General features: G+C 44.6%; 1 pseudogene; it reads left to right on the forward strand.

Moving 5' to 3' along the window:
• The first annotated feature begins 413 nt into the window (after positions 1-413).
• On the forward strand, positions 414-7494 carry LOC127766286 ((S)-8-oxocitronellyl enol synthase ISY1-like; annotated as a pseudogene).
• Positions 7495-10891: the final 3397 nt, after the last annotated feature.

Here is a 10891-nt window from a genome sequence, read left to right on the forward strand (position 1 = left end):
AATCCCTACTCCCCCCCTACTCCGCCGCGCCACCACCGGAGCGTGGCATGCCAGGAAGGCAGTGGCGGGTCCATAATCTAGTGACACACTTGGTCTCCAGCACGGGTAGAAGTAGCGAAGCTTAGGCAGCAGTGACGTGCCTTGGCGAGAGCGGCCACGGATCAGGAACTGACGCCCCCTCCCCCCACAAGATTCGGCCGCCCTAGGCTGGATTTGGCTAGGGTCGCAGTCAGGGTGGCTTGGTGAAGGGCGACGCAGCAGGCGGCAGCGGGAGCAGGCGTGCTGTGGAGTGATGCAGCCAGCGGCAGCAGGAGGCCGCACGGTGTGGAGGGCGCAGCTGGTGTGGTGCAAAGGTTGGTGGGAGCCCACGGCACGGAGGCATAGCCGGTGGTATCAGAAGGCCGACATGGTGCATGCGACCGTCGAAAGGTCGTCATGGTGCAAACAACAGGGGCACGGATGAGAGGACGGTGCTCCGGCGGGAGTTCCACCGTGAGCGACGACGCGAGGCGACGACGACAATGGGGCCGTGAGAGGGGCGTTGCAAGCCTGCAGTGAGCCCCGATCTAGATGATAGTCCTCTTACGGCAACGCCTTGCCGTCACAAGATGACCACAGGCATGCTAGTGCGGGGAGAGGGGATCCATTCTTCTCTCTCAACCTCTCCCTTTCTATCCCTACTCTAGAGTGTGCCTAGTGTCAAGCTCCAGCTTAATGGCCAGCAGGCAACGAGGCATTGGCGTGATTGTTGGAAATTTGGTCATAATTCGGCATATTTTAATCTAAAATATTAAGACAATAAACATGATATTTACAATATGAGTAGATCTAGTGACAGTGCTAGATGTATACAACTTGAGTATGCTTAATATGAAATAAGCATCAACATTTACATAGTAACGTAATGCTGCCATTACGAAGAGTATTAACAAAGAAACATCTAATAGAATCGGGAGAATGAAAGTATACCCTGAGAACGTCCCACCGCTGGATTTTGAGGCAGTATTGCCTCCATTGATGTCATTCATCGTCTTGTCTCCAATCTCCGTCGACATCTTGATGAAGGCGTCGATGCAGCAGTAGTAGCCGTGAAGAACAAGAGCAGTTGCGCTTGAAGCGCTACCCAAAAACTTGATCGTCCGCTTTCCCGTGCAGGTTCTCAAGCGGACGGAGTTTCGGAGGCACCTGCTCGTCCCGTACACCTGTGCGCGCAGGTGAACAGAACCGGGGAAGGATTCTGCAGCTCATGAACCGAGGAGGAGGAACTCGAAGTGCAAGAGAGGTCGAGAAGAACTTCTTCTATCCTTCTGGTCGCTGCGGAGTATATATATGCGAGCACGAGAGTAACGTTCAGAGTCATCAACCGCAGTGTTTAATTTCGTAACCGACGCGCTCGTTAATATGGAATCAATTCACGGTGTTTAATTCCGTAACCGACGGAATCAATTCACGACATTTAATTCCGTAATCGACGCGTTCATTGATACGAATACGAGAGTAACGTTCGGAGTCATCAACCGCGGTGTTTAATTTCGTAACCGACGCGCTCGTTAATATGGAATCAATTCACTGTGTTTAATTCCGTAACCGACGGAATCAATTCACGACGTTTAATTCCGTAACCGACGCGTTCATTGAACAACGTTTAATTCCGTAACCAACGCGTTCATTGATACGAAATCAATTCTCCGTGTTTGTTACCTTAATTTCGTAACCGACGCGCATCAACCGCGGTGTTTAATTTCGTAACCGACGCGCTCGTTAATACGGAATCAATTCACAACGTTTAATTCCGTAACCGACGCGTTCATTGATTCGAAATCAATTCTCCGTGTTTATTACCGTCCATAACCGACGCGTTCATTGATACGAAATCAATTCTCCGTGTTTATTACCGTCCGTTACAAAAGTGAGCGTTCATTGAACAATGTTTAATTCCGTAACCGACGCATTCATTGATACGAAATCAATTCTCTGTGTTTATTACCTTAATTTCGTAACCGACGCGCATCAACCGCGGTGTTTAATTTCGTAACCGACGCGCTCGTTAATACGGAATCAATTCACAACGTTTAATTCCGTAACCGACGCGTTCATTGATACGAAATCAATTCTCCGTGTTTATTACCGTCCGTTACAAAAGAGAGAGCGCAACAGCAACTGTCTGCCTCGCCTCGTCTGGTTGTCCGCGCACCATCTCAACCGGTCAACAGAGACTCTCCATTAGCTCCGTATTTAAGTTGAGACCTCTTCACTTAAATTTCCAAGGTGATATTATTACCCATAGCACTTAATGTGGGCCAATAGAATTTATTAGGATTTAATTGGGCTTAGCCCATTAATCTAACAGTTGTCGCGCATCTAAGGTGTGCAGTTGGTAGTGGGCACTATTTTTGCCAGGTAGCTTGGTAGTCTGAACACGGGAGAAAAAAAGATTACGGGTGTCCTAGCCCGTCAGGCCAACAGTAGCAATGCTTGCTGCCACCGCTTTACCCTTGGGATATTGTTTACGTGAACTTTCCTACCTTTTTGATGGATTTTTTTTCAGCTGAAAATTAACCACGTCCTGACACATTAGGACAGCGCCATTTAGAAGATCGTTTACCCTAGGATGTTGTGTTCTCCTTTGATATTCAGTGGCGGGATTATACGTGGTGTGGCAGCCTTTCAGGACTGTAGAGTGGCGGATCTAGAAAGAAATAGCAGTGGGGGCTGAGCAAACTAGATAGAGTTACAGTCCCCCTCCCATCTACATATGGTAAAAAATTTTAGTGGAGTTTTCGTAGGGTCTCTCATAGTCTTCACGCCAGTAGTGGGGGCTAGAGACCCCACCGCCCCCATATTGGATCCGCCCCGTATGTATTTTTTTTCATGCTTGTCGCATGCGTGTTGTTTAAAAACAAAGTTATGTGCAATCGGCAAAGTTAATCTGAATGGGATCACTCTGTCTATATATTGCGTGTAGCTTCCACCGGCCGAGCCGGCGGGGCTGGTGCGATTGGCGGCGTCAGGAAGCGCCACGGCGAGCACGCCGGCGATGCCAGCCGGCCGTTCCAGAGCGTCGCGCTCGTCGTCGGCTCCACCGGTATCGTCGGCACCTCCCTCGTCGACATCCTCCCGCTCCCGGACACCCCCAGCGGCCCATGGAAGGTGTACGCCATCTCCCGCCGCCCGCTCCCGCCATGGTCTCCTCCGCCCTCCCCCGCGGTGACCCACATCTGTGTCGACCTCGCTGACCCCGCCGCCGTCTCCGCGGCCCTGGCGCCCCTCACCGACATCACCCACGTCTTTTACGTCGCCTGGGTCCCGCATTTCGTCGAGGAGGACCAGAACCGCGAGGCCAACTCCCGCATGCTCCGCAACGTCCTCTCCGCCGTCGTCCCCAACTGCCCGGCGCTCGTCCACGTCTCCCTCCAGACCGGCAGCAAGCACTACATCGGACCACCCGAGTCCATCGGCAAGTTCACCATCGAGACGCCCTTCTCCGAGGACATGCCCCGCCTGGACAACTGCCCCAACCTGTACTACGATCAGGAGGACGCCCTCTTCGACGCCGTGTCCCGCTCCCGCCGCCGCGGCGCCGCCAGTCATCAGCTGGTCCGTCCACCGCCCCTCCCTCGTGTTCGGCTTCTCCCCGCAGAGCGCCATGAACGTGGTGTGCACCCTCTGCGTGTACGCGGCCATCTGCCGCAAGGAGGGCGGCAGGAAGCTCCGGTGGCCGGGGTCGCTCGGCGCGTGGGAAGGGTTCAGCAACGCGTCCGACGCGGACCTCGTCGCGGAGCAGCACATCTGGGCGGCCGTCGACCCGGCGGCGAGGAACGAGGCGTACAACTGCAGCAACGGCGACGTCTACAAGTGGAAGCAGCTGTGGCCGGTGCTCGCCGGCAGGTTCGGGATGGAGTGGTCGGGGTACGAGGGGGAGGAGAGCAGGGTGAGCTTGACGGAGGCCAGGGCCGGCTCTACATATTTTAGGGCCCTAGGCCAACTCCATGACATGGGCCCTTAGGCATACACTCTGTCTCTATATACACATATGCACTTTGGATTTTTAAAGTATACTTTTAAAGCATTCATCCGCTAATCATGCTGAAAATAAATATTGATAATATCCTCTATATATGTTGCTAAAAATACCAAAAGAGCATTAAAATGGAATTACTATGGTTACCTTGAATTCTTGACTTAGATCAAGCTCTAGGGACTTCATTAGTAATACTTGACAAAAGATAAGATGACAGACATCCATTTGCTTCTCATAAAAAAATACTCCTTCCGGCATTTCTTGATGCAAAATCATTAATGACGGTATCGAGATCAATATTTTCCAAGACATTCTTCTAAATGCAGCACATAGCCAAGCCATTTAATCTTTCTTGTGATATGGTTGATCTCAAATAGTTTTTCAATAACTTTAATTTTGAGAAGCTTCTTTCAGCTGAGGCTACTGTCACAGGCACAGTTAAGAGGATTCGATAGACAACTAAAACATTTGGATAGCAATCTGCAGCTGTAATGAATTCAAGAATCTCAGGTGCTGACTTCAAAGCATCTGGCAAAGTCGCTTGCAACACTTTTAATTCAGAAAAGAAGTCATTTAGCTCAACATCGGATGAGTTATTATGTGAAAATGTCTCTACAAAATTAGCGCAGCACTGCCATAGATCAGTATCATCCAAGGATTTCAAATTCTTTGAGGTGAACAAGAAACCAAACACATTTTCAAATGCCTTCAACTGCTCAAATCGACTAGTCAATGAGGCAATTGCAACATCAATCATGACTAGGAAGTAATTAACTCTAAAGGACTCCACAACCGATTGTTGTTCTTCATTTTGGTCATTTTGTTCATCAAAATGTTTCTTTCTTTTAGCTTGACATTTTGTAGGAAATTTTGGTTCTATATCCATGTCAGATGCAATGACTTTTGCAATATCTATACTAGAAGTGAAGCCTTCATTTCTGTACCTCTGGAAAAATGATATGACACCTTCGATTTGCTTGAGAGTAGCATCCATGCACACAATCTCAGACTGCAACTTCTTGCTGACCATATTTATAGAAAATAATATATCATGCCAAATAACCATTCCAACTAAAAATTCAAAATTCTCTAGTGCAGTGACCAAAGATTGAGCATCACTCACAGCTTTTGGGTCATCGGTAGAAGCTTACTCTAGTTCCAACAAAGCTGACCTTATTTGGGGAGTTTGGTATCTAATAGCTTGGACACTTTTTATTCGACTCTCCCATCGTGTATTACACACTGATTTGACAGTCAAGTGTGGAACATTCTCAAGCAAAATCTTCCATCTTTTTGTCGAGCATGAAAACAGTGTATATATTCGTTGTATAACACCAAAGAACGAAATAGCTTTATTGCACGATTTTGCCATATCACATAGAGTTAAATTGAGATTATGACATGCACATGGCATGTATAATGCTCTTGGATTAATTTCAAGCAAACGTTTCTGAACTCCTTGGTGTTTCCCCTTCATATTAGAACCATTGTCATAACCTTGTCCTCTCACATCACTGACATTCAATTCAAGGGAGTCCAATGCCTTCATCAGTTCATTAAAAAGCCCCAATCCCGATGTATCATCCACCTTCAAAAACTCTAGAAAGAACTCCTCGACTCTTGGAATATTACTCGATAAATTGACACAACGCACAATTAAAGTCATTTGTTCTTCATGGCTGACATCTGGGGTACAATCTAATATTACAGAGAAATACTTAGCATCCTTGATGACCCTCATAATATAAACTTTCACAGCCTGAGCAAGAAGGGAAATTAGCTCGTTCTGAATATTGTGGCCGAGATAGTGATGGTGAACTTCATGATTTTGAATGCGTCTAATGTGGTCTTGCATCACAGAATCAAACTCAGCAACCATTTCAATTGTGCCCAGAAAATTGCCATTGTTATCTTGATAAAGTTTCTCATTGGATCCTCGAAAGGCCAAATTATGTTTAGCAAGAAACTTCACTGCAGCAACTATTCTTATCAAAACTTGTCTCCAACGCTCTTTCTCCTTTGAATTCCCCGTTGCAAATCATCATCAATTGTCTGATTTTGGCTTAACCTCAACCTAAGTTCATTCCAAGTATTCATGTTTTTTATATGCTCCACACTGTTCTCATGCTGTTTGAGTCTTCCACTGAGATGCTTCCAGTCCTTCAATCCATCAGAAGCTAACAAACTTTTGCTCTGATTTGATTTGAACAATTTACAGCAAAAACAATATACTTTGTCCACATGCTTAGAGTAAACCAACCATTTTCTATCAATCACCTCACCATTGCTCAGCTTTCTAGAGTAGTAAGCATACGAAAAATGTCTACCAATACTATCTGAAGGGAACAGTAGATTGAATTCTCTGATAGGCCCCTTTTCAATTAATATATCTCTCCCCCTGTTGTCAAGATTTTCCCAAGTCCTAGGATCATAGATATTCTCATGTACATCAACATTTGCATTCTCAGTACAAGGTGAACGCTGCAAATTTTCATGTTCTGAATCATCATGATTAGCGTCATCTTCAGTATTTACAAAAAGAACAAGTTGCTGCTCTTGTTCTTCAGTACTAGGATAATCTGCCTCAGGATTTTCATCAGGAACAGCACTACTTGATGCCGAAAAGAACTTATGTATAGCATCCTTCTGTGATTCAATAAACTGATCTCCTCGTTTTCTTTTTTTCCTTTTCTCAGCACCGGATAAATGCTTTTTAGGTAACATTGCAAACCTAAACGTACAAACGAAACTGATCTTTAGTATTTACTAATTACTAATGACTGATTAAGTGATTAGTACTTCACTATTTCAATTCAATGGACAATATGGTTGCAGCACAGCAGTATGCAAGTACCTGTAAATTGAAACCTGCAGACACTCTGGAAGTTGAGGCAGATTCACGTTGTGTTGTGTCGGCGGTCGCCGGTCGGCCGGTGTCCAGGGCGAACAGTCGACAGACAAAGGCACAAAGCTGTGAAGGGCTGAATGCTGAAGGGATCGCCGGCGGCCCAGCGTGGGGCGAACTTGCGCAGGCGCCGTGGAGGGCGCTGGAGGCGGATTGGCGGAGACTGCCACCGGTAGAGGAGAGGAGACGAGAAGACAAAAGTTTGGAACTTGGACAGTCACGTATGCCCGATGATTCGATCAGAAACTTGTATACGTGCATATGGTATACCTAATACATATCTAGGTCTGGGCCCTAGGCCATTGCACTTCTTGCCGTGGCCCAGAGCTGGTCCTGGATCGTGAGGGAGGAGGGGCTGGTGGCGGCGGCGGAGCTCGACCAGGTGGCCAACTGGTGGTTCGTGGACGCGCTGTTCATGGATAAGTGGGAGTTCCTGGACACCATGAACAAGAGCAAGGAGCACGGCTTCCTAGGCTTCCGCAACACGGTCAAGTCCTTCGGGACGTGGATCGACAAGCTGAGGCTCTACAAGATTGTTCCTTCGTGCCGCATCGTATCATCTCTCTGACCCTCTCTCTCTCACTCTCGATCAGCTGGTTAATTTTTCTTTTCAATCTCGTTGACTACTTTGTAGTATATATATATATATATATATATATATATATATCGCTGCCTGATGCGCGTGGATGGTATGGTGGCCAAACAAAGTTGTTAGTGGTAATGTGGTATTCACTTATTAGGTCATGCAAGGTTACTGCTTCCGCAGCCTCAAATGATCTGACCAAGGCGGTAATAATTTGTCAAAACCAAATAATGTTAACTGTTCAATAAATTACGTGTATTTCTCCATATATTGTCTCTATCTTATTACTAATACTAGGAAAAGAAGACCGTACGTTGCAACAGAAGAAAAAATTACAGCAAACAACAAATTTGCTGGGTTTAAGTTTCGGCATGATTTAATCAAAACATATCCTTTACGTGGAGTTACCAATTGACTTATTCAAAATAGTCTAAATCAGCTCTCATATTAGCATGACATCTACGTGGTATCTTCACTAAGCTAACACAGTGCAGTCGCAAATTAAAGTATGTATCAAATACTGCAAAATATGATATATCAAATAAATTATAGTTAGTTCAATTCAATCCTAACATACGCCATACATTAACTCCTTGACCTAATTCCATGTGATGTCAAACCGATAGATCAAACGCATTTATTTTAGCTAATGCATAAGAATAAAAGAAGAGGCTATGCCCAGTTTAACATGTTCTCTCTTCCCGTTCATAGGAGTTGAACCCTCCATCACCAAAAGAGCCTAGGAAGCTGAAAGCACATGTAATCAAATATAACTGCATATGGATTTGGGCACTATCCATCGAAGTAAGATTATGTAATCATTTGACTTGAAAACTAATTAATACTAAATTTTACCACTGTTTGGCCAAACAAAATTTGGAGTAGGCCTTGTACTGTTGAGCGTGCATGGCTTGTGCACATGATATGGGCTCAGACTTGTGCGTGGGCAACCACGGGACCGATCTGGACGCTGATCTTCTGCGCTGATGTGTTTCTCTCCTACTCCAGCATTGATGCACACACCCATCAACCATCGTGTTCTCTCCTATTTCTGCATGGACAGCGGACAAAGCGAAGAGTATGAGGAAGCGGGATGACGCAATAACGGGCAACGCACGAAAATTTTCCGGAGTACTTGTGCATTTTTTAAGTAGGTAGATATAGAATTAAATTAATTTAAAATTAAAGTAAGTGTGTGAAGAAAATAACATGGTTGGATTTAATTTTTTATTAAATTATTCATGATTAATTACACTCTCTAAAATTTCCTCAGATTTTTCATAACTCAATTGCTAATTTTAATAATACAATGATAATTTTAGTAATTAATTTAAATTAAAAATAAACTAAAAACCTCTCAAGTCTGGACCAAATCTAGCCCATTCTTCCTTCCTTCTCCCCTGAGCCGGCCCGCTTCTTCTCCTCCGTCTTCTCCCTCTTGGGCCGCCATCCTTCTCTCCCGCTCGACCTAGCAGGGGCGCCAGCCCAGGCTACTCCCATCCCCCCTCTTCCACTGAAGCGTAGGGCCCAATACTACAATGTCATTTTCTACCTTCGGCCGAAACACCCAAGCCCGTACATTGATCCTAGAGCCATTTCGTCGACGTTTGAGATCACGACTACGGTATTTTGCATAGTATAGGGATCGTTAGTACCCTGGTATATGCGAGATTTAAGTAAAAGAGATGGAGACAGTGATTTTTATACAGGTTTGGGCCCCTTATCTGATAGGTAAAAGCCCTACTCCTTTTGACCGAATCCGGTGTTACTCTTATTCATCATAATCACACAAGTACAATATTTGGGATAACCTATCTAGCTGTCATCGACTTGGTGGCATAGATAACCAACTCGTAGTTGACGACAGGGTAGTCTTCCTCCTCAAGTACAAACTCGTCAAGATTGAGATGGCGATCCCTCTTGCCGGCCTCCGTAAGCACCGGATGGGGTATGTTTAGGCTTATCTATGACATTGATATCTGGCGGCGTGTGTTGGCTTGTGTGTATGTTGTGTTGGTCTTGTGGCCTGTCGTCTCTCTTCTTGGGGGGGACTATTTATACCCATAGGTGTTCCCTTGTCCAAGTAGAACTAAAGAGATCAATATGGATACAATCCTAGTCCTTATAATTTCCATATAGAACTCTATTCGTCCTTCTTTATCCGGAACTCCTTATATATAGATTCCATATAAGACTTGGTACATAGTGAGCCCTGCCGAGCTTAGTCAACTACTATTAGGTATATGGTATCTATAACCATGACACATATCCCGCTCTAAATCCAGTCGCGTCGCTACTTCCCTTACCAAATTGGACAGGAAAACAAAATCCCATAATCCTCCTCTCCCTTTCCCCATGAAATCCTCAAATATCGTAAAGGAAATCATGTGAATTTCGGTATTGTTTCTAACCCAGAGAACTCAGTAAAATCCTAGCCTCAAGAGGAAAGACTCAAGATACGGCGGATGTGATTAGGATTCGAGGCGACGGACAAAAAACCCACCAGAAGCCTTTATGTATTTTTAAGTAGGTATATAGATATAAAAATCAGTTTTGCTAATTGTTATGTGACAAATTTTTAGTGCCTCAATCCTTTTTTTTACCTTTTGATATGTTTGAGATTCGTGCTTGTAATGAATCAGGCAACGGGCCAAGGTGAGGTGGGCTTGATAGCCCAAGGTGTAATATTACAGTATGGTGGCAAATAGATAAAATAAACTGTAATATTAAAACTAGCAAAGGTGTCCGTGCGTTGCAATGGGATATTTAAATCCTATAATCCTATATATTTATAAATTTCATTTCCACTAAGTGTAGTTAATGATGCTAATTCTCCCTTCTCTCATGAAACCACATCACCTTAATTGTTTTTAGCATTCGGATGATGCATCAAGGGTGTAAATTGCATCTTTCCCCCCAAAAGGCACACCATACAACGCAATCATTTATAACCTTTGAATAATTGATAAAAGTATAAAAATAGATAAACAGATGAAAAAAAATCGTATAGTAGGTAAGAAAGAAAATTTTAGAACTCATATATGCTATATTGTCACACAATTCTCCCGCAGCAGCGCGTGGGGTATCATCTAGTAATACTATATAATTGATCCCCACTTGGCTGTGTTCTTTTGGAGGGGTTGGGAACCTCTCCCCTCCACACGGAAAATGGAGCAATAGATTAACACGTGATTAATTAAGTACTAGCTATAAAAAACTTGAAAATTGGATTAATATGATTTTTAAAGCAACTTTCCGATATAAATTTTTCACAAAACGCGTACCATTTAGCACTAGCAGTTTTAAAAGCGTGCATATGGAAAACGAGGTAAATGGGTTGGGAACACATGGGAAAGAACACATCCTAGTGTAGTTAATAGCA

This window comes from Oryza glaberrima, chromosome 3 (genome assembly GCF_000147395.1).
Source record: "Oryza glaberrima chromosome 3, OglaRS2, whole genome shotgun sequence".
Taxonomy (NCBI): domain Eukaryota; kingdom Viridiplantae; phylum Streptophyta; class Magnoliopsida; order Poales; family Poaceae; genus Oryza; species Oryza glaberrima.